General features: G+C 36.4%; 1 protein-coding gene and 1 long non-coding RNA gene across 49 annotated transcripts in view; one reads left to right on the plus strand and one right to left on the minus strand.

Annotated features, from left to right (window-relative positions):
- Window positions 1–21570, minus strand: part of LOC147840339 (uncharacterized) — a 328044-nt gene that overhangs the window by 153223 nt on the left and 153251 nt on the right. The gene's annotated exons all lie outside the window — the stretch shown is intronic.
- The window catches only part of LOC147840340 (uncharacterized), a 357076-nt gene that overhangs the window by 76852 nt on the left and 258654 nt on the right, over window positions 1–21570 (plus strand). For 7 of the 48 annotated variants that reach the window (XR_015511622.1, XR_015511635.1, XR_015511634.1 and 4 more), the window contains one exon: window positions 14873–15096. The exons of 34 other annotated variants lie outside the window; for them this stretch is intronic. The gene's annotated coding sequence lies outside the window, so the exon portion shown is untranslated. Of the gene's footprint in view, window positions 1–10268; window positions 10339–10446; window positions 11834–14872; window positions 15097–16627; window positions 17239–21570 lie in introns of those variants that run through there. 7 more of the 48 variants (XR_015511621.1, XR_015511627.1, XM_087287364.1 and 4 more) reach the window with 5 other exon arrangements.

Genomic DNA, 21570 nt, shown 5'->3' on the forward strand with positions numbered 1-21570 from the left:
GTATTTTAGAGTACTTTAAAAATACTCATAAATGTATCTGTCAGTGTTTCAAACTATTATATTTGATTTGCTAAAATCACACAAGTGTCAATTTCACAGCTGTCACATCCATAATGGAAAAGCGTCCCATCCAAAACAAATCTTTTTCCTCATAAATGCAAAAATGTCATCATTACATTCAGTCATTTTAATTCTATAGTGAGCTGATTCATATCTGTTTGATTAGCATTGTTTCTATTGGGTTGTACAGTTTAATTGACAGAATTCCTACAAAATCTGTTGTAAACTGTAAACTCGCAAACTTTTATTGTCACATCCACAACGCATGTTTATTTTTCTCATTTAAAATCTAAAAAATGTTTACAGATTGATATTTTTCTGATCCCATAACTCTGGTTAGTTGTTTTGGAAAATATAAACATATATGTCAATATAATGATAATGTATACTTATATGTGAATTTATGTTTTGAGTTTTTACTGCAAATGTCACATCTATAATGCGGAAATTGCTCATATACAGTTGAGGTCAGAATTATTAGCCCCTCTTTGAATTTTTACTTTTTAAATATTTCCTGAATTATGTTTAACAGGGCAAGGAAATATACACAGTATGTCTGATAATATTTTTTCTTCTGGAAAAAGTCTTATTTGTTTTATTTAGGCTAGATTGAAAAAGGTTTTCTTAATTTTTTATGAACCATTTTAAGGTCAAAATTATTAGCTCCTTTAAGCAAATTTTTTTTACTCTCTACAGAGCAAATCAGCGTTATACAATAACTTACCTAAGGGCGTACTCACACCACGTACAGTTGCCTTAAACCAGGCAGAAGCACGCTTGTCCCCCCTCCCGTCTCCCCCGTCAGGCCCGCACTCACATCGCATTCGGGCCTGAGCACGCTTACATCATCAATGATGCGCTGTTCAGTTAAAAGAAGCTCTCTCGTTTAGCACAGTGGAGATTTATTTATATCGTAATATCGTTTTAGTCGTTTGGAATGCAGTGACACACAGTTAAATATTTCGCAGAACAGTTTTGCCACTTTTGACACTTATAAACAATCATAAAGTCCTTATGCTGCTGGAATTAAGAGGTTTGCTGAAGGTGCAGCTGTCGTGCAGTGAGGGGTTTGCATCTTTAATAATACTGTCGTACAGTTTGTGTTTATTGAACAGTAAGAATGATCAATAAATCCAGATCAAACAGTCCCTTAAACGTCATGTATTATCCTCAGGCACGCTTTGCACTTACACTACAAGCGTACCGCGCCAAAGTCCAAGTGAACGGCACTCTGGCACACCTCGTCCAACCTGGCCTGGCCACACTTCTCAAACGATCCAGGAAACGGGCCTGGGAACGGTTCGGATAGCATAGAGTGAGTACGCGAGAGATGGGCAAGGTGAACAGCAGTAGATCGGCATTTAAAATGATATGAAGCAAAACGTCTCACCGTGGACTGAATTGTTTTTGTCAGGTTAAAAAGTGTGTTTATTTACATTTTTGTTTGTTTGTTTTTGACTTTATTGGTATTTGTAAAAAAATGTAAATTAAAAGGCAGTTTTCTATTGTATTTTTAAATAATCAGTGTCAATATAAAGTAGGCTATTTAAAATTTTATACAATGGAAGAAAACTTAAAGCACCAGGAGGATCTCAGGAGGATCAGGGATCTCAGCTGAGCCTAAGCATCTTTCTTTTCAGTTGTCTTTGTTTTGTCATATGAAGGTGAAGTGTGTTTAGGTCTTTGCAAAACCTTGCTGAACTGGCCTGCTGAACAAAAAGTCACTTCGAGAGGGATTGTGTAAAGTCCTGAGAACAATGCATTTAAAAAAAATATGTTGAAAAGAGAGAAAATGAGAAAGGAAATACAAGCACATTCCAGTGAGATAGCAGTTAAAAAAGCCCAGAAATACTTTACTCTATATTCAGATTTTTACTGGTCAACATAGGGTCCACATTTTCATAAATACTGTGAACACCATACAGAACCGATCCTGTAAAAAAATGACGGGATGTCACCATATATCATTTTGCTTCCTATGTCATTGTCAGTGCTTATCATTATATAGATTTAGAAAATTCTCCCTGCTTTAATAAAAGCTTTATCTAAAGCACCCAACATACACACACACAGACACACACACATACACACACAGACACACAGATTTCTGTATGTAAAGAGCCATGAATGCACAGTAGAGGAAAATGCATTTAATGTCGCAAATTTCTTATTGCCTGTCAGTCTCTTTAATTTGATCTGACGAAGGACAGTTACCATTTTGGGCAGTGAAGTCAAGGAACATATTGGCAGAGAGACTGGCAGCTAATAAAGCCAGCTGGATTTCACTCGCCCTGAGTATCTGCTTTCAACGCATCCCCCCACCTCCCCTCCACCCTTTATTTATAAATCTCAATATTGTTATTATGAAGATATCATAGGTGTATTAAGGTTCACCTATCTCTTTTCATGCCCCCCGAACTAATAATGTGTTATTGATTTGGCAGACTTCCTGTCTGCTTCCCTCCCATGAGACATCACCTTTCAGTTCCCTCTTCCTCTGTTGAATCATGTCTTTGTTCGCCTTTTAAGCTGGCAGTGGTAAGATGGGTCCATTTTCTTTATTGCTTCTGATAAAGATGGCAACAAATGCCCTGAGGAAAATTGTGACTGATTATTTTCAACATATTTTCAAAGATGTTTGTGAACATGTAGATTTTCTCACTTACTGTAATCAAATTGTCAAAACTGGACTTTTATTGGTTCATTTAAAGCTAGAGTGCGTAATTTAAGTGTCTTCACCTGCCCTAGTGGTTTTTCCATAGATATATACATCTAAGCTGTTCATGGTTCACCTAGGTTGTTTTTATTGTGCCTCTGTGCTTATTTTAAAACATTACTTAACCAATGGTGTATATTTGGGGCATGCTTACTGATTTTTTTTTAGCCAATATTACTTTATATTTAATAGAAATAGGTTGATGTATGATTGATGTATGATCATATGATGTGTTTTATAATATGATTTGAGCGTTGTATGTCACATTATTGTAAAATTAAAAATCTGAAGTTCTTTGATTGGTTTTCTTGGCCTGCAACTGCTGGAAGAGGAGGTTTTAGATTTTTGTTTTTCTCAATGGGACTTCCTGGAAAATAAAGAAAAAATTAAATATATTGAAAAGTCTGAAAGTCAAAATCTTTTTTTTTTTTTTTTTGTAGGGGATGATTTTTAATAATAACTCATAAACATTTTTGTTAATGCAAATGCAAGACTTGTTAATTTTTTAAATAACAGAAAATTATTATTTTTTCTTGAAATAAGTGATTTCGCTAACTCCATATAATGTCAAAATCCTGATACTTCAAAACTTGTATTAACATATAAAAATCAATCAATCAATCAATCAATCAATCAATAAATCAATCAATCAATCATTACATATAAATTAACTTACTGTAGGTTGTCACATTGGTAATCCAAGTCTTTTGAAGAAATACTATCACTTTATATAAGAAACAGGTTTAATTTAGGCTTTTATTCACATATAAATGTTGACCACTTCACACTAAAGCAATGAACATTATTTCAACTTATTTTTATTATAATGTATTGTTAAAGATGAAACTTTCTGGTGAAAAAAATGCATTACCAATTATTCTGCAGAGAAATCTTCACCAATCAGAGAACTGATTTATCACATTTTTGCAAATTATGTGATTGTCAGTCTCCCTGTTCCCTCAAACTACTTAAATATTTGTATTGAAACATAAATATTTTGCACTATGTAAAGTGTATTTTTTTCTACTGTATATCTGGCTGGTTTGGTTCATGGCTTATAACATGTATAGCCCTTATTTGATATCCCAATGCGCAAAATACATCCAGAACTGTAGCCTCTAAAAAAGTGAATAGGCAATATTGCGCTGTATTGGCAGACGGGGTGTGTTCTCAGCAACCAGTGTAATTTATCCAGTTCTATTTGGTGACATTAAAAGTTAGAAATGCATTCTTCACTTTTAAAATAATTTATTGCTCAGCAAATCTGCATTTGAAACTTTAGTTTGAACTCAAACTGATAGTTCACTGCACCACTAAACATCGCCTTGGCCTTCGTCCCACAACTTGCCAGGAAGGGAGAAAAAAAGGCAGAAGAATAAGAGAAGGGTTAGAAAGAGAGGCAGAAATAAGCAGCACATGTATATATGCGAATATATGCACCATCAGCGCAAAATTTGGCTGACTCAGCTGACTTTGGTGCTTTGCTGCATGTTAAAACACATAGTGGCAAAGCCCATTAAAAATGAATGCGGCACGATAATCACATTCGCACTTAAAATTTAATGCTACTACAGTGGGGCTGACAAAGAGAAGCTGGGGCCTGGGCGTCATGATTACAGTTCAGCTTCTGAAGTTATGTTATGGGGTGACCATTTACAGTGGCCTTCCTGAACCACGTTTTATTGTGGGAGTATAATAGGTCAAAGCTGACTGTAGTACTAATAATACTAAAATAAATTGGCAACGACTTTAAACTTTTATTAATATTTTCCTTAACTTCAATCAAAATTTGAATATAAAGAAAAGAAAACACTCTGAGAAGGCAAAGGAGGCAGCATTCATATGGAATGGTATTTTTGCAACTCTGATATGATATTTAGACTTACTCCATGGCCTGTTGAAACTTTGATTCTAAACAGCTGGAAAGTGTGCAATAAAATTGTTTCATGCACAGGTAGTTCCAGTCAGTTTTGATCACAGTTTTAAATAAATGCGCTTCCCCCACACCAAAGTCAGAGAGAGAGAAAGAGAGAGAGAGAGAGAATAGCTGACATGTGCTTTACCAGTGAGCCAATGTTGACTATCCAACTCACAAATATGCGCAAAAATAATTCCAAAAAGGTATCTACACTGAAAAAAATTATGTCAGCAAAATTGTTGTAAAAAAAGTATGTGTTGAATTTAAACAAACTAATTAAATTTAGTAATGTTCAACTTAATTTTTTTTTTTAATTCAGCCTAAATAAATTGTTTACAACCACTTAACCTAAAAGAAAATTGTAAATCCAAGGAATCATCTTTGAATATTTTTTTTAGTGTCTTTTTTCACTGAGTAGGAAAGAGTGGAGACTGAGAGATTTGTTTGAACTTATTTTGGTAAATGAGTGTAGAATAAGCAGGATAATCAATGGCTTGCCATGCATTAAATTCCATTAAAATCCTTTGACGCATAGCAATCCGTTTATTATCTTTTACTTTATCATTTAGGACTGTTTGAAATCTGTGATTAAATTGTACAGTTTAGGTTACTGCACACGTGTGTGTGATGCCTGTGTGTGATGCTCAATTCAATTAATTGGACATACTTTTTAAAAAAAATAAAAACCAAATTTTTAAGCAAGTTATATTAAGGTCTATTTCAGAAAAATATAAATGTAAAACAAAAGGAAAAAAAGTTCAAAGAGGCTCATCAGACAACAATATCTGGCCTGGTCTAAAGGATTCTTTCCTTGTTTAGGTTTAGTTACATTTGTATTCCTTTGATTGTGAGCCCTAATATCTGATTTTTGAACAAATTCTCTTATGAAAGTTTTTTGTTCATGAATATTCAAAACTAACTTGCGATTCAAGGTTAATCAATTCAATCAATTCATAGCTTTTAGATTTGTAATGAACTCTTGCTTAGCTTGAGTAATTATTAATTAGTCATAATAATTCATGTATAATTCAGATATTTGTACTTCATTAACTAAAAAATAGTATGGAAGTTGTTGGACTTTTCAACGTTTGGCTTAATGAATCAGAATTTCAGGTTTAGTTGAATTCACAGATCAGCATTTTGAACTTTTGAATCAAAAGTGTGTGTGCTGTGTTTGTAAATGGATGCATCCGTTCACACATTTGTCCTCCTGTACGTGTAGGTTGGACCAGGGGCTCTTCAGCCCACCCCCTTGTGAAGTGGCCTTTCGACTGCCAACAAGGACTCTTTATAAAGCCAAATTAATTTTCCTCTGTTTCAAGCATAATACTGCCAAGTACAATAGACACTCTTGAGGATGTCTCTTGTCTGTGTCTCTGTGCATTTATGGAGGTAAAGGGATTGAAAGGGGGGGCTTTTTTTCTAACTACAAGTCCTTAACCCCACCGTCCTCCTACATACACATGCTCCCCACTTATCCTTCCAGTGTTGTAGAACTTTCTCTTGGTGCCTCTGAGGTCAGGTGGGCCTGAAAAGGTGCCTTCATAAACAGAACAGCTCCTTCATTAGGAGGTAGAGATATCATTTTCTCTCCCATACACCTCAGCCCCTCACGCGGAGCACAGTCCTTTGGACTTGCACAAAAGACCTCCATGTTTGGAACAAGGAAAGAAAAGGGGCAAAAGAAAAGCAACATTTTCAGTAATGAGAAAGTGGGGCCAAAAAAGAACAGTGGACTGATGGGTGGGCAAGAGAGTGCCATGCAGTTTCAGACAGTCAGTTTGCGTAGTCTGTTCTCAAAACAGAGACCTTTTTCAAGGAAAGTGACAACAGAATGAAGCGAGAGCGTTCTTAGCAAATAAATGTGTTTGTTGAGACATTCATTTCAACTCTTGCCTGCATCATTAGGGTAGTGTCTCGCCATCTGCATTCTCAAATTATGCAAAGGCCCTCGCTATTTTAAGACATCTAGTTCAGAAACATAAATCGATATGTGTCCAATGCTTAGACGCATCACTAGATCTACCTACAATGCTCAACTGTGCCCTATTATCTAGGTCACAATATGTGGAGCGGTTTCAACAGATGGGTCAGCGCTAATTCCCCAGGCGAACAGAAGTTTTTCTCGCTTTCGTTCTGCTTGTCATTTCTTTCTAGAGTTGTGCTCCAGGATTGTCTGTGCTATCGTGTCATTTCAGGTATTGTCTCAGCATACACATATAACCATGTGTGATTGCATGTGTTCAGGCTTTCGCCAGTAGTCTTCTTTCCCTGCCTCTAAAAACATTTATAGAGGAGCCAACTGGGTCAGTTGCAATTCTGAATATATATATATATATATATATATATATATATATATATATATATATATTATTTGATTTATTAATGCAGTAATATCCATAACTGCAAATACACTAGTTGCCATATAGCAGTAGGGAGTCTTATTAGTGTACATGCATGAATGCTGCGCAACATGAAATATTTGGCTGAAATTCCATTAGCTTGTGTCCTCTAAGTGCTAGCCAAGGTGTTAATTATATTAATTCTAATGGTGTAAGCCCTCCATAAAAGGATTATATATGGAAATATTATATACATGCTTCCAAATTTATGTTTTTTAAAGTGTCTAATGCTGGCCAAGGCTGAATTTATCAATTTTTTTTCTATAATTCACCATTTATAAACTCAGTCTCCACAGTCTCCACTGTTCATTTTTAAAAATATCAGTTAAATTTGTATTTTAATAAATTGAATCAAGAATTGAATCTAATCTAAATGAGAGCTTTGGAATCAGAATCAAATTAAACCAAGATATTTTAATCGATACCCAGTCACAGAACCATGTAATGGTAATACATCAAGATACATTTTGGATAATTTTGGTCCAATGTGTGCGTTGGAGAATTTTACACTGAATCATACCATAATTGGCACTGACGGAAAAGGAGTGTATATAATGTAGAATATCTTCCCATTGTTGTACTGAAATATTTTCTGTCTAAACAAGTGTAATCTTTAAACTTTACATCTGTTATGAAAACTGTTAAATGGTTAGTTAGTATTATTAATAATTTAGTAATCTTAGCTAAGATAATTTAGACAAATTAATAAACAGTATACTAACAGCAGACTATTGAAAGTCAGTATGCAATTGCATGTATGATGCATACCTTGCAGTGATTTCTGGCAGCATGAATATAGCAATGCCTGTCCTTTTGTGTCACCCAGACACAGATCCAGTCAAGACTCCATCTTTCTCTCTCAGACCATGCCTCATAGATCGCCAAGGGAGAGAGCAAGGGGGGGGGTCCACTGGGAGCTTGTGGCCCAACATGAGCACAAAGGGCTGCTTTTGGAAAGGTGGGGACTGAATAAAAAGTGGGAAAAAGGAAAAAAAAATCTCAAAACAATAACTGACAGTGGCTGGATGGAGGAATGTTGAGTGTGTGTGCTGTACGGGAAACTGTGCGGAGCTCCACAATAGAGATCTCCACCTGTTTACACTTCGGCTCTGGCCGCATTCTTCTGAGGCCTCTCTGGAGGGCTCTCACTCAACTCAGTCGGCTAACTGCCTCAAAACGCCATCCGCCACCACACAAAAGGGCTCCGCGACCCTCAGCAGAGCCATGAAAAGGATGGAAGAGCATGACAGAGAGAGAGAAAAAAAGAGTATCGGATGAGGAGCAACTAAGAAAGAGAAAGCAAAAAAGCTAGGCAGTGAAATGAAAGGGAGGAACGAGGTCGATGGGCTTTTTTCCAGCGAGTCGTGTTAAAGCAAAGGCTGCCTTTTTAAAATAGAAAGAGCGGTGGGTGAGAAGAAAGACAAGACATGAAAAAAGCAACCTCCGTCAGTTTTCTTTGTTGTACTGGACAAGAACATGGATCAAAATGAAGGGATGCGTGAGGTGAGAAAGAGCGCACTAGTGTAAAGGATGGAGGGATGAGGCCAGACACCGGCCCTTTGTGTGCAAATTTCCCACCACCGTCCTCGCAGTTTCTTAGCAGTTAATTAAAGAGGCGGGAGGCGGAGGAGAAGGGAAGGGGTCGAGGGTCTTGTGAGCGTTCCTCGCCGCATGAATGAAGGATTTGTCCTAAACTGGGCGGCAAGAGGCCAAACAATGTCAAAAGCAATTAGCACTGGCACTGGGCAGCAAGAGTTTCCACTAGTGAACAAGTAAAGGCTACAACAGACATGCACCCTGATATTTTAGAACAGAGAAACAGTACGTTTGTGTCAAGGGATGATTGTGTCTAGTGGCCTGAGAAGGTGTGGAATAGACGACCACCCGCCTGCACAATAACTACAATAATTGTTGAACTAACATTCAGTTAGTTCATTCCAGAAGTAACAGATTAATCCTTAATATTTACTCAACCCGATGTCATCCTAGGGACATTTAAGAGAGCGAAAAATAGATTGAGGCATAGAATACAGTGGTTAAAATGGAATGTTATTCTGTTTTACAGATTTTGCATTATTAAATGCAAAGTAGTACTGTGCACCACGTTTGCATGTTCTGCTTGCAAGGCTGTGTTTACTTCACACATGAAGCACTCGTAATGCTTGTGGCGTTTTCAGCCTTTGCGGTCTCACATGACATACTTTATCTCTAGGATGTCTTTGAGTTTGAAAACATGGCAGTTCTTGTTTGTTCTAACAGCGCTTTGCATCTAAATCTAATTGTCCGCTTGATGCTGTTTAATGAAAATTTGTTGAATAGACATGTAAGAGTATATACATTAATAATGTTTTCATTTTTACTTAATTTTGCAAAAGATTTTTATTTTTCTATTAAGGAATTCTCTAGGGATTTTACAAAACAATGTAATTCTGTAATCCTCACATCATTTGACACCCAGGAACAGAAACATCCTCAATGTCCACTCTTTGTCCACTGGCCACCCGGTTCCAAGTCTGTTTTCTCAACCTCTACAACTGGCACCTCTGCTATTGTTGGCACTTTTTTCTCTAGTACTGTCTTTATCTAGATACTGTTTTAGCAAACTGACAGAGTCTCCCAACTTTCAGAAGTTTGTTTTGGGAGGTAATCCTATTTGTTGTGTTTTGGATGGTAAAATTGAGTGAGATGCATAAGACTACAACTATATTATTAAACAGAAGCTTTTATTAACTTGTCACTTATTAAGTGGACTGATCATTCATATCAGTGTAGTACCAAGCAATTGTCGTTCAGCAAAGACTACTAGCTGTACATTATGTTGGTTAATAATATTCAAACAAAGCATATAAGATCTTTCCCTGCTGTTCAGATCATTTCAATGCCCCTATACAGTGTATTAAGCAATTTCTCTGTACTATATAATGAGAACAGACTTAATGTTTACAGCACTCCCTCAACCATATACCATTTGGCTGGATTCACTGTATCTATTCTTTATACAAGTAACTAACATAAGCCATGTGAATCTCTCTTTCTCACCCTCTATCTCTGTTTCAGCATCTCCAGCTCATAAATCCATTAGATTCCTCAGCTCGAGTCAGTGAGAGAGGAGTCCATCCTATTCTCTTCTCTGATAAATCACGGTTGTGTGTGTATGTGTAATCTCCCTCAGGCAGGCCGGAAGAAGTGATCAGTGACAGAAGAGACGCACGCCGACACAAACCACCTTTAGTGGGGGGCAGGTAATCAGAGGGAGATTGAGAGACGGACGAAAATTGCCATGCAGATTTAGAGCCCATAAACATAGAGCTTGGCCTCCTTCCACCCTTTTCCTTTTCTCTTTTTCTCAGCATCTCTATGGGTTGCTAATTAGAGGCATGTAGCTGAAGACAAGAGCCCAGGTTACTGTAACCTTGGTTGTGGTGTGGCCGTTCTCCTCCATGCAGCCGGCTATTCATCACGGCACTGAGGCGGAGGTAAGAAAGCGCGGCATGGGGAAATGAGCAGCTCAAGACGAGTAACAAATCACCCCCTCACTCCACTATACCAAGGGAACTTGGCTGAGCTGAATACAGCATCAGTAGGACTGGGATCAGATAGTTCAGGGTGCTTGTAGAATCTCTTGTATGAAGGTATAGAATGTTGAACTGATCAGAGAGCAAGTGTCTTTGGTTCATGTCTTGAGGGTTTTGGTGAATATATGGTATGTACAAATTTTTAAGGTGATGTTCTGTGAATTTTTGTGTCAGCCTTTGAGGAATTGAATTTTTTGGTTTGTTGGATGGTGAAAATTGTGTTGCTCCACAGTGATTACTTTAAGTTTGTTGAGATACATGTACAGCAAAATCAGTTTTATTATAAACAGTCAGAGGGCAAAACTTTGTTTATTTGTGATAAAGCCATATCACCCTGCAGCAAAAGACTGGTTACTCACTGAAGCTAAGCAGGGCTGAGCCTGGTCAGTACCTGGATGGGAGACCACATGGGAAAAATAGGTTGCTGTTGAAAAGGGTGTTTGAGGGGCCAGCAGGTGTCCTTAATTCCAGTAAAACTGAGGGGGACACCATACTGTCTTTCTGTCTGTCAACTGTCTGAAACCATCTTTCGGAAGGGATGTTAAACCGAGGTCCCGACTCTCTGTGGTTAATAAAAATCCCATGGCACTTCTAGTAGAGAGTTGGGGTCTAACTCCAGTGTCCTGGCCAAATTCCATCCATTGGCCCTTACCCATCATGGCCTCCCAATCATCCCCTTCCACCAAATTGGCTCTATCACTGTCTCTCTACTCCACCTATAGCTGGTGTGTGGTGATCGCACTGATGCTGTAGTCCTGTGGCTGCCATTGCATCATCCAAGTGGATGTTGCACACTGGTGGTAGTTTGGAGAACCCCCACCCCTTGTGAGAAGCGATTTGGGTGTATGGCCATACGCAATAAATGTGCTGTATGAATACACATTACATTAAATTACATTTACATTACATATTCAAATGGTTTTTTCAATAAGCTGTCAGAACACCAGTAGTGTCACAGTTGGTGGAAGGGAAATGAGTGAGGATTCAAATGCAATACAAAATAGGTATTTATTAATTATGAAATTAAAACAAAAAGACAACAAAAACAAGTGGAAAACAGTAACCAAAACAAGACTTGACTGGGCTAGCAGGGAAAAGAAGGGCTGGAGAGGCCCAACACACAACAAAATGCTAGATTAACAACGAACTGGCACAGAACAGCAGACAAAAGGAAGCTATAAAGAAGAACAAATTAACAAAAACAGGTAAACATAATAAACTAAATGGGTTAAAAAGGACTAGACAATAGAGAGGATAACACATGACATAAAGAGACAACACAAGCCATGTACTCACAAGAAAACAGGACTAGAAGACGCAGCCAACGAGAGAACCCATTAACTGGGTGTTTTCGTGACACTCAAAGCTAAAGAACACAGCACATGTAAACATGAACCACGTGCTAAACACCACACCAACAGAAGAACGCAATACATGGTAACACCTACCACTATGTGTGCACTCACACATGCGACTTGCATGTTCTGATCCCAGCGCCCACTAAAACAGAAACCAAACTAAATGAAGCGCTGAGAATGAAACAGCATGCCACGGACAAAACAGATCAAGACAGGATATGAGTGCTCGGCCTGAGAAAACTCCAGCTAAGCACAACATACAGAAGAAGACAGGACTAGTTTCTGGACTCTAAATTCTGAAGTGGCAAAATCCTGACAATAGAGGTTAAAAAAACGTTTTGATTTGATTAAGCTTAAACCACTAAAAGTGATAAAATAACAAAGACATACACATAAACCAAAAAACACGGTTAAATAAAAAAAGTTAATTATTTAATATATCTTTCTTTTTCTGAGCGAGAAAAAGGATGATTTATCAGAAGACAGACTAAAATGCCTGTCATCAAAAAATCTTGTCAGTCAAATTCGACAAGAATCATTTGATTACATATTATGCCATTTAATAATTCCAGTGCAGTCCCAAAGCATGTATTAACTGTAATATTAAAGTGTTAAACTTTGCTGTAAATGACTTTTGTGAATTTAATATAATGCAGACACCCAATTGGGACTCTCATCTATTCATGTTTAGTATATGTAAAAAATGCATATTTCTCACACACAGTTCAATTGTGAACACAGTTGAAACCATCTATTTACATTTTTTTTATCATACTTTATTTCTCAAGTGCTATTTATCGTTGAGAATTATTTTCAGTATATTTTTAAACATAATAGTTTTAATAACTATATTCTAATAACTAATTTCATTTTTTATCACAGTTATGACAGTACCTAATATTTTACAAGATACTAATGTTCAACTTAAAGTGCCATTTAAAGGATTAACTTATTTTGTTAACTAGGCAAGTTACTGGACAAACATCAGAAAAACAAATCTTTAAAAAAGGGGCTATTATTATTGACCATAAAATTTGCTTTTAAAAATGTGAAAACTGTTCCAAACAACTAAAAATGCTTCAACCAGAAGAAAGCAAATGTTTTAGGAAATACTGCAAAAGTGTTTTTGCTCTGTTAAATATCACTTGAAATATTTGAAAATGAAGAAAAAAAAATTGCACAAGGGCTCATAAGACATTAACTGTAAAAGTTAGACCCCCGTTTTGTTTTTTCCCCTGATTTCTGTTTACAGAGAGAACACACTTTTACACATAATAGTTTTGATAACTCATTTCTAACTGATTTATTTTATCTTTGACATGATGCCAGTACGTAATATTTTACTAGATAGTTTTCAAGACACATATTTTTCTATACAGCTTAAAGTGACATTTAAAAGCTTAACTAGGTTAATTAGGTTAACAAGGCAGGTTAGGGTTATTTGGCAAGTTATTGTATAATGATGGTTTGTTTTATAGACTATTGAAAAAAAAATAGCTTAAAGGGGCTAATAATAATGACCTTAAAATAGTTTTTAAAAAAATTAACAACTACTTTTATTCTAGCCGAAATAAAACAAATAACACTTTCGCCTGTGGAAAAAATATTACCAGACATACTGTGAAAATTTCCTTGCCTTGTCAACATAATTTGGTAAATCTGAAAAAAAAAAATAAAAACATAAGGCTAATAATTCTGACTTTAACTGTATATATATAATAATAAATTAATGTATTATTATAAACTCATAGTGCAATGCAAGTAACATATTGTATCTTCTTCAGTAGTAGTATATAATAATCATAACCTTGTGCGGAATGTGCTTTGCATGAACAAGATTAATTTATACATGTATAAGGGCGTATGCAGAGTGCTCCAGTGGCCTCTGACCCCTCAGACACACTGAAGGCCATGGGTGTATTGTTCCTTTAAGAGCACACAGGACCATATATTAATACTTGGCAGGTAACGGCAGCTACAGCGTGGCAACTCTGCACAGGGCCATAATCTTGCCTGCATATGTGTATGTATGTGTGTGCTGCAATTCCCCTGTGAAGCTCACTACACCAATTTCCAGCCCTCGGCAATCACTCACTCACCACACATCTACATACAGGCTGATGAGCTCCTCTGAGGACCCAGTCACATGATCATGATGGTCACATGACTACTGTTTATGAGAGCATTGCACTGGTGGATTCCATTAAGATGTGTGTTTGTGTGCTTGTTTAGAAACTTCCCATTGATCCCCTTTGTTTTTTATGACAGCTGATATGCAATTATAAATGAGGAGGATTCTTTTGTCATTTATACATGTGTTTAAGTATTGGCTTATTGTTATTTCACTATTATGTTTTTATTTAAGGCACTGGAGGTGAATAAGGGAAGATAATAAACAAGCCATTTTCACCATTCTTCCAAAGTTGATTGATTTTATTAACATTTTTGTATTAAAAGTTTTGCAAACTGTTTATTTATAAAAATGAGGCAATGGTGTATTAAATGTGCATGAGTTATTTACAGTTCTAGCACAGAAATTAAACTATTTGATCAAGACAGATTCAAAATTAAAAACTGTTTACATTTTTGACGCATTACAGTCAAATTATTTTACAGATGGAATTTTGAGAATCTCTGTTTATCATTCTATAGTTTTGAAAATACTGCGAACAGACAGTGTATATCAATTAATTCTTTGTATATTAAAAATGTACAAAGTCAAAGTGTGGTAAAATATTAAGTTTAACACTTATTTTTTTCTGTTTTCTTTGTTCTGCAGTAAAATACTGGTGAATAGCCCAAAATCTCAAAATTAACAAGTGCATGTAAAATGTTTTTGCTAGGTCTCGCCTTAACCTGTGAAAAAGGGGGGGTATTTCCCCAACATCATGTTTGTCGTCAGCGCTTCCATCCCCCAACCTCCTACCAAACACATCTACTCACATGCTGATGCAAGCACATTTCTCAGGTTGTTGTTGGCCACACAATAGATGAAACTCAACACTGTAAGCTGCTTGATAAGGTGAACCTTCTGTAAAGTTTCCTGTAAACATTATATGTCATGTTATGGTGTCTGTGCTATTATTCATTTTCAGCATAAAGTACAGTGTTGTTTTTTCATGAAATCTACTGAAAGTATATAAAGTATTTATTTTTTCACATGCTTTTATTGAACTAAAATGGCTTTGTAAGTTTTTTGAAGAATTTTTTCAATTTGGTGTGTTGACAGTACATCACAGCAAGATTACCGTTCTGAACACACCTTTATTTATTTTTCTACATAAAAAATATTTTATTTAATATTAATTTTGAAGTATATATATTGGAATTTAAAAATGCCTTATATAAGAATAAAATAAAATGCAATTCTGATATTAATGGTACATAATGGCTTAATATTAATATGATTTGTAAAATATGAATAGTATGAATATATTTTATGAATGAGGGACGTAATTTTTATTGAATACATTTTGTCACTGAAAGAAATAATTGAATTTACAGATTTTTAAGGTAAGTGGTTGCAAACAATTCAGAAATTGTATGCAACCACTTACCTTAAAAAAATCCAATTTTTTTTCAGTGTAGTTGCATTTAATTATTCATATTACAAGTTTACATTGCACCCCACCCTAAAAACAAAATATTAATTTTTACAAGTAACTGCAGTCTATGTCTATGTTCCACATTTACATTTTCACGAATATTTTTTTGTTATTGCTGAATTTGCTAGTGATTTCTGAACAAATATTTTACGCTTGTTGACTTATTAAAAATGAGCTGAATAGACAATATTCTTGAGTTTTTTTTGGGACAACTTAATTGTTTTATGTTCAGTCCACTTGTTTTGGTAAAAACAATTAAGTTAACTTAATTAGTTTATATTTGGACAACTTGAAGAAATTTGTATGGATCCCAGCATTTTATACACTGCAGTTATCGTTTAGATTGTTTAGAAAGTCTTACACATGGTTTATAGCAAACTTTTACCCATGTACTGATAACTTTGTAAAGTTTGATTTTTATACATTTTTATTTCCATATTTAAGTTTGCAAATGTCTTGTAAGCTGCTAAACACTTGCTGTTTTTTTGTTTAGTTTACATTTTGTGAAAGTTATGACAACAATTCCTTTACAGCTTTTGTTAATCACAATAATAATTTACAGTAATAACATTGGTGTTTGTTTCTACACTGTTACCAATTTTACAGTGTGAACTAAATTATTAACTGTATACAGCAAATGTTTATTAAATTATTAGTTAATTATGTTTAATAAATTACCTGTTCATTTTGATTTGATACTTATTTGAAAGTTTACTTATAACTTTTTCATCCCTTTAGAAAACTAATAATACACAGATTCGTAAGTTAGTATTTCTAATACCTTGAAAGACTACAAAAAATCATTTATTTAATACAATTAAATATTCATTAAGATTATTGCAAGTATAACTAAATGAATTGATGTCTTGGAAAACATTTTTGTAGTTTATGCTACAGATTCTATCGCTAATCCAGTTTCCAGCTGTTGTGTATTGGTATACAGTGTATAAACTCGTTTGCATATTGGTTATTTTAGTCGATTATATTCCATAGATGTCAGGCAAAGGCCACTCAGTCATTGGAGCCGTTAAGGAAAATGTGCAACGGCATTAGCATCCCACCGGAACTTTTTTGTCATATCCGTAACATCATCAATCAAGTTCTTGCAAGTCAGATGAGCGAATCACTAGACATGATGAGAGGCCGGTGAGTCTTAACCACACTGAAATAACATGATCAATAATATCTATCCAGATATACGACCGTAGTCCTACCATACTGAGATCCAACACTCTAGGGAGTCAAGAATCGGAGAGGTGAATATCTCAAACTGAGAAACACAAAACCCGCAAAGCTCATGCATCCATATTTTGTCCGAAATCCCTTTTTTAAGAGGTATTGATCTGACCTTCAGTTTCCACCGTTCAAACAACATCCATCAAACATGCTGGTAAACATGCAAACTTAGATATTATTGATGTGGCATTGGTGTCCAACACTAAAAACTCTGCAAACTTCTAGAAGTCTTTGATGCTTATCAGTGTATTTTTTTGTTCACCACATTTTAGAATTCAGAATAGTCAACTTTCTATGCATCTCCTGATTGATTTTTAACTGCCTCTTACAGGCAAATCATAGTATTTTTTTTATAACAATACCACATTAAAGAAGAATAAGAAAATATTTCAATTGCATTTGAAGAACAAAAAATATTTATTTACATTAATACTGCTAAACAGTGCTCTCACATTTCTGTGAAAGTGTAAAAATGTTATATTTTCAGTCTTTTACTTGCTTGCACACTTGAGTGCAGTTGACTGTGAATGTCCGCTGGTCATCTGGTGTTTGGAGGTCTCAGGAGAACTGACCAGACACTGGGGAAATCTGCTTCTACTCTACTGTATCCAGTGGGCAGAAAGAAAGACAGGCAGAAAGCAAGGGAGGGAGAGTACCGGCCACAGGGCCTGACCGTTAATCAGTGGCTGTAAGAAGCAGATAGGCCGTAATTGAGGATTTATCTGGGGTCTTCACAGCACTTAGTGCCCAATCGACAGCAGCACACAGACACAGGAATGAGCACTTGGCCCCCTGAGAGACAGAGCCACAGCTGAGAGAGGGAAAATGAGAAAAATGGAGGAAAAGGGAGATGGAGAGAGGTTAGATTTAGGGGAATGCGAGGGACAGTGTGTGATCATGGGGAGTGGAGCAGGTTAGTGGTCTAATTTGTCTGGGAATTGATCAGTTTTATGTGTTTTTGGGTTGATGATTCTGATTGGTGGATGAGGTGCTTAGCTGGCCAATGAGGAACAGGGTTTTATGTTAATTTAAAAAGCTACAAGCCAATCATAATTTAGGGTGTGTTCACACTTGAAAGGTTTGGTTTGATAAAAGCCAACTCTAGTCTGATTGCTTTGCTTGTGTTTTTCATTTGTGTTAGTGTGAATGGCTGTGGATACCAAAAAAGTGGTCAGAGACCAGCAAAAATGGGCTTGGTATGTTTGCAATTCAGCTTTGTTGTGGTTTGACTAAAATATGAAAATATGAATAAATATATGACCAAAAAAATCTAAATGACGCAGAAACATCTCATGATGTCACAAGATGTGACCATAAAAACAAAAAAATTCTGTTGAATTCGTATGGTTTGGTACGCTTTTATGCCGTTTCCACCATTGGTACCCATTTGGCAGTGGAAACGCAAGCCTGATAAAGGTGACCCGTACCGACCCGTATCATACCGTACTGTACCACTCAGTGGAAACGGGCTACATGTTGCCCCATACAGTTCGGAAAGCATCGGAAATGTAGCAGATCTTTATTTGCACGGGTCTGAGGAATCGTTTACACATACTTGTTACAACTGTACAACAGTTAAATACCATTACGGGTAAATTCTAGTGCCATTGGAGCATTTAGCTTGTCTTCTAAAAATGTCTGCGAACTAGGATTATATTCTGGAGCAAAATTTAAAACTTACTAAGGTAAATACATGGGGAAGGAAGGAGAGCTATTGTTGATGGCCTGATCTTTGTAGTGCATATTTTGATATTATGACAGATTTACTTGTGGTTTATTTCAAGTGTACAGTCAAAACATGTTTTTTTTTGCACAAAATCAACATAACAAGGTCCACTTAAAGTAGGGCTACACAATATATCATTTCAGCATTGACATTACAATGTGTGTGTCCGCAATAGCAGGATCTGTGATGTCACTATCATTACAGAGTCTAACCATAACATAAGTGACAGAGTGAAACTATCATTTGCATGTGTTTTAAAGGCATTTCAAGAGTGCATTCGAGCACAATAACGTACAACATTTGTAACTTTAATAAAGAACATTTGTACTTCATATCAATATAATAAGGGCTATGCATTTTATTCTACATTTCTTCGTTCTTATTTCTGTTGCTGAATACTGTTTGACTCTTTAGGAAAACCATTAAGCGCTGTTCATTTGTCTTTTTTCTTTGTTCTGTTTTCTTGCTTGCAATTTGTTTATTATTTTTATAAACTATTCACACCCTTACAAAATCACCCCAATCAATCTAAACTAATGATTTGGTTTCTCGAATAGAGTTATTCAAGTCATCTAGTAAAATTGTATTCATATCGCAATATATATTGCAGAAAAATAAAATATAAATGTCCAATATTTCTAATATCGCAGAGCCCTAACTTAAAGGTTAGTTTACCATAGAATAAATGTACTTAAATCTCTTACTTTTAATTTTTCTTCAACTTCATGTTGTTCCAAACCTACAAAAATGTGGTCGTCTTCCTAACACAAAAAAGGATAATTTTAGAAAAATCTGAGAGATTCTTTATTATGTTTTTTTCTCTCCAAACATATTCTCAACCATACCTACTTGATGCCTCAAAACAAACCTCATTGGCTTTTGTGGCAGCACCAATATCATATTCAAGTCCAAAATCCTAGTTTGAGTTGGTTTACCAGACAAGACTATTGCTGTACACACTGTATCTTAACATTATTGATCTATCACAAAGCACAGCGACACCTTAACCCAGTCTGTTCATACATCACCGTCATTTGGTACGAGCGTTTGTATATATGATCTTATTGGATGCAAATGTGTGTTTAAATGTACACATGGCGGGCGTGTATCGGGATGGTTGGCGTGGGGGGGTCGGTGGCTGTGGTGGTAGGCGGTGACAGAAATTGAGGGGGACGGGGTGGCAGCTGTGGGCTGCTCAGAGCACTGTCAGAGCAGAATGATTAATGAACGGCAGCCCCAGCTGAGCCTAACCTTTGGAGAACCGCGCAGGACATCTGCAGAACTGTCAGCGCTCTGACAAGGACAGAGCTGAACAACCAATTATTTCGCCATCACTAAGGTGGGCTGTCAGCTTAATCCTAGCCATTCACTTAGGCAAGGACAGGCAAATTTCTCCTTTACATACACATAGAGGCAGGGCGCTACACGGACACACACACATACACACACAAACAGACACACAGCCACATACAAACCACTTCGGTGAAACACATACACACACATGCCCAGACAAAATAGAATTAACCCCTCGAGCGCCAGAGGTGGCAGTGAACAGGTAACTCCTGCTGGGAAAGACATGCCTTACAAAAACTGACTGGAGAGACGTTGCAATTATTTTAGCTTCCTGATATATTTTTGTAATGTAAATGAATAGTAAATAATTATCAATTACTAATGTGCATTGACTAATACAATAGCGTAACACTGAATTAATAACTTGATGCATGACCTGTCATATGTTTACATTTACATTTTTATGTTTTTGAATAACTATCAGGGCGACGGCGTGGCGCAGTAGGTAGTGCTGTCACCTCACAGCAAAAAGGTCGCTGGTTCGAGCCTCGGCTGGGTCAGTTAACATTTCTGTGAGGAGTTTGCATGTTCTCCCTGCGTTTTGCGTGGGTTTCCTCTGGGTTCTCCGGTTTCCCCTACAGTCAAAAGACATGCGGTACGGGTGAATTGGGTAGGCTAAATTGTCTGTAGTGTATGGATGTTTCCAATAGATGGGTTAAAACATATAGTATGCTGGTTAAGTTGGCGGTTCATTCTGCTGTGGCCACCCCAGATTAATAAAGGGACTAAGCTAAAAAGAAAATGAATGAAGGAATGAATAAATAACTATCATGTTCATAAGTCATGATGATTAACATTGTACACTGTAAAAATTTCTGTTGATTTTACAATTTCTGCATTTTGTAATTAATAATTGTTTATTTACAGTTGTGAATTGCATTATGGGTCTTTCATCTCTGCGCTGCCAACTTATGATGTTGAAAATTCAACTCTGTAGTTGAACAAGGTGACTTTTATTGACTTTCCTTCATTCATTAATTTTGCTTCAGCTTAGTTCCTTTATTCATTATGGGTCGCCACAGCAGAATGAACCGCCAACTTGATCAGCATATTTTAAACAGCGAATGCCCTTCCAGCTGCAACCCAGTATTGGGAAACATCCATACACTCTCCATCACACTCATACACTAGGGCAATTTAGTTTATTCAATTCACCTATAGTGCATGTCTTTGGACTTTGGGGGAAACCGGAGCACCCGGAGAAAACCCACGTCAACACGGGGAGAACATACAAACTCCACATGCTTTATAAGCTGTAAAATGAAAGCTAAAACATATTTGTTGTGTTTATGACGCAGATCCAGGAGGCTATCAGCATCAGCGCTGGTTTGGCATCATCTCGTCTGCGTTGAACAGCAATATTCTTCTTCCATTTTGCTTCTTTGGCAAATATGTCTGTAGGCACATGTGGTTACACGTTACTGTCCTGCGAGTTAACAAATATGTGTTGCAATTGAGCAAGGAGCCGATCACAGCAAGTGCGCTTTTCCGTTCCAAAAACGTGAGGCTCACCTCACTGCCTTTATTGTTGACAAGAAGTGCGGTGCTCTTTTTCATGTCACTATAAAACGACTGAATCAGCTGGGAATTGATTGTGCAAGAGTGTTGCTGTCTATGTTGT

The sequence above is a fragment of the Danio rerio genome, chromosome 16 (assembly GCF_052040795.2).
Source record: "Danio rerio strain M-AB ecotype USA chromosome 16, GRCz13ab, whole genome shotgun sequence".
NCBI classification, from domain to species: Eukaryota; Metazoa; Chordata; class Actinopteri; order Cypriniformes; family Danionidae; genus Danio; species Danio rerio.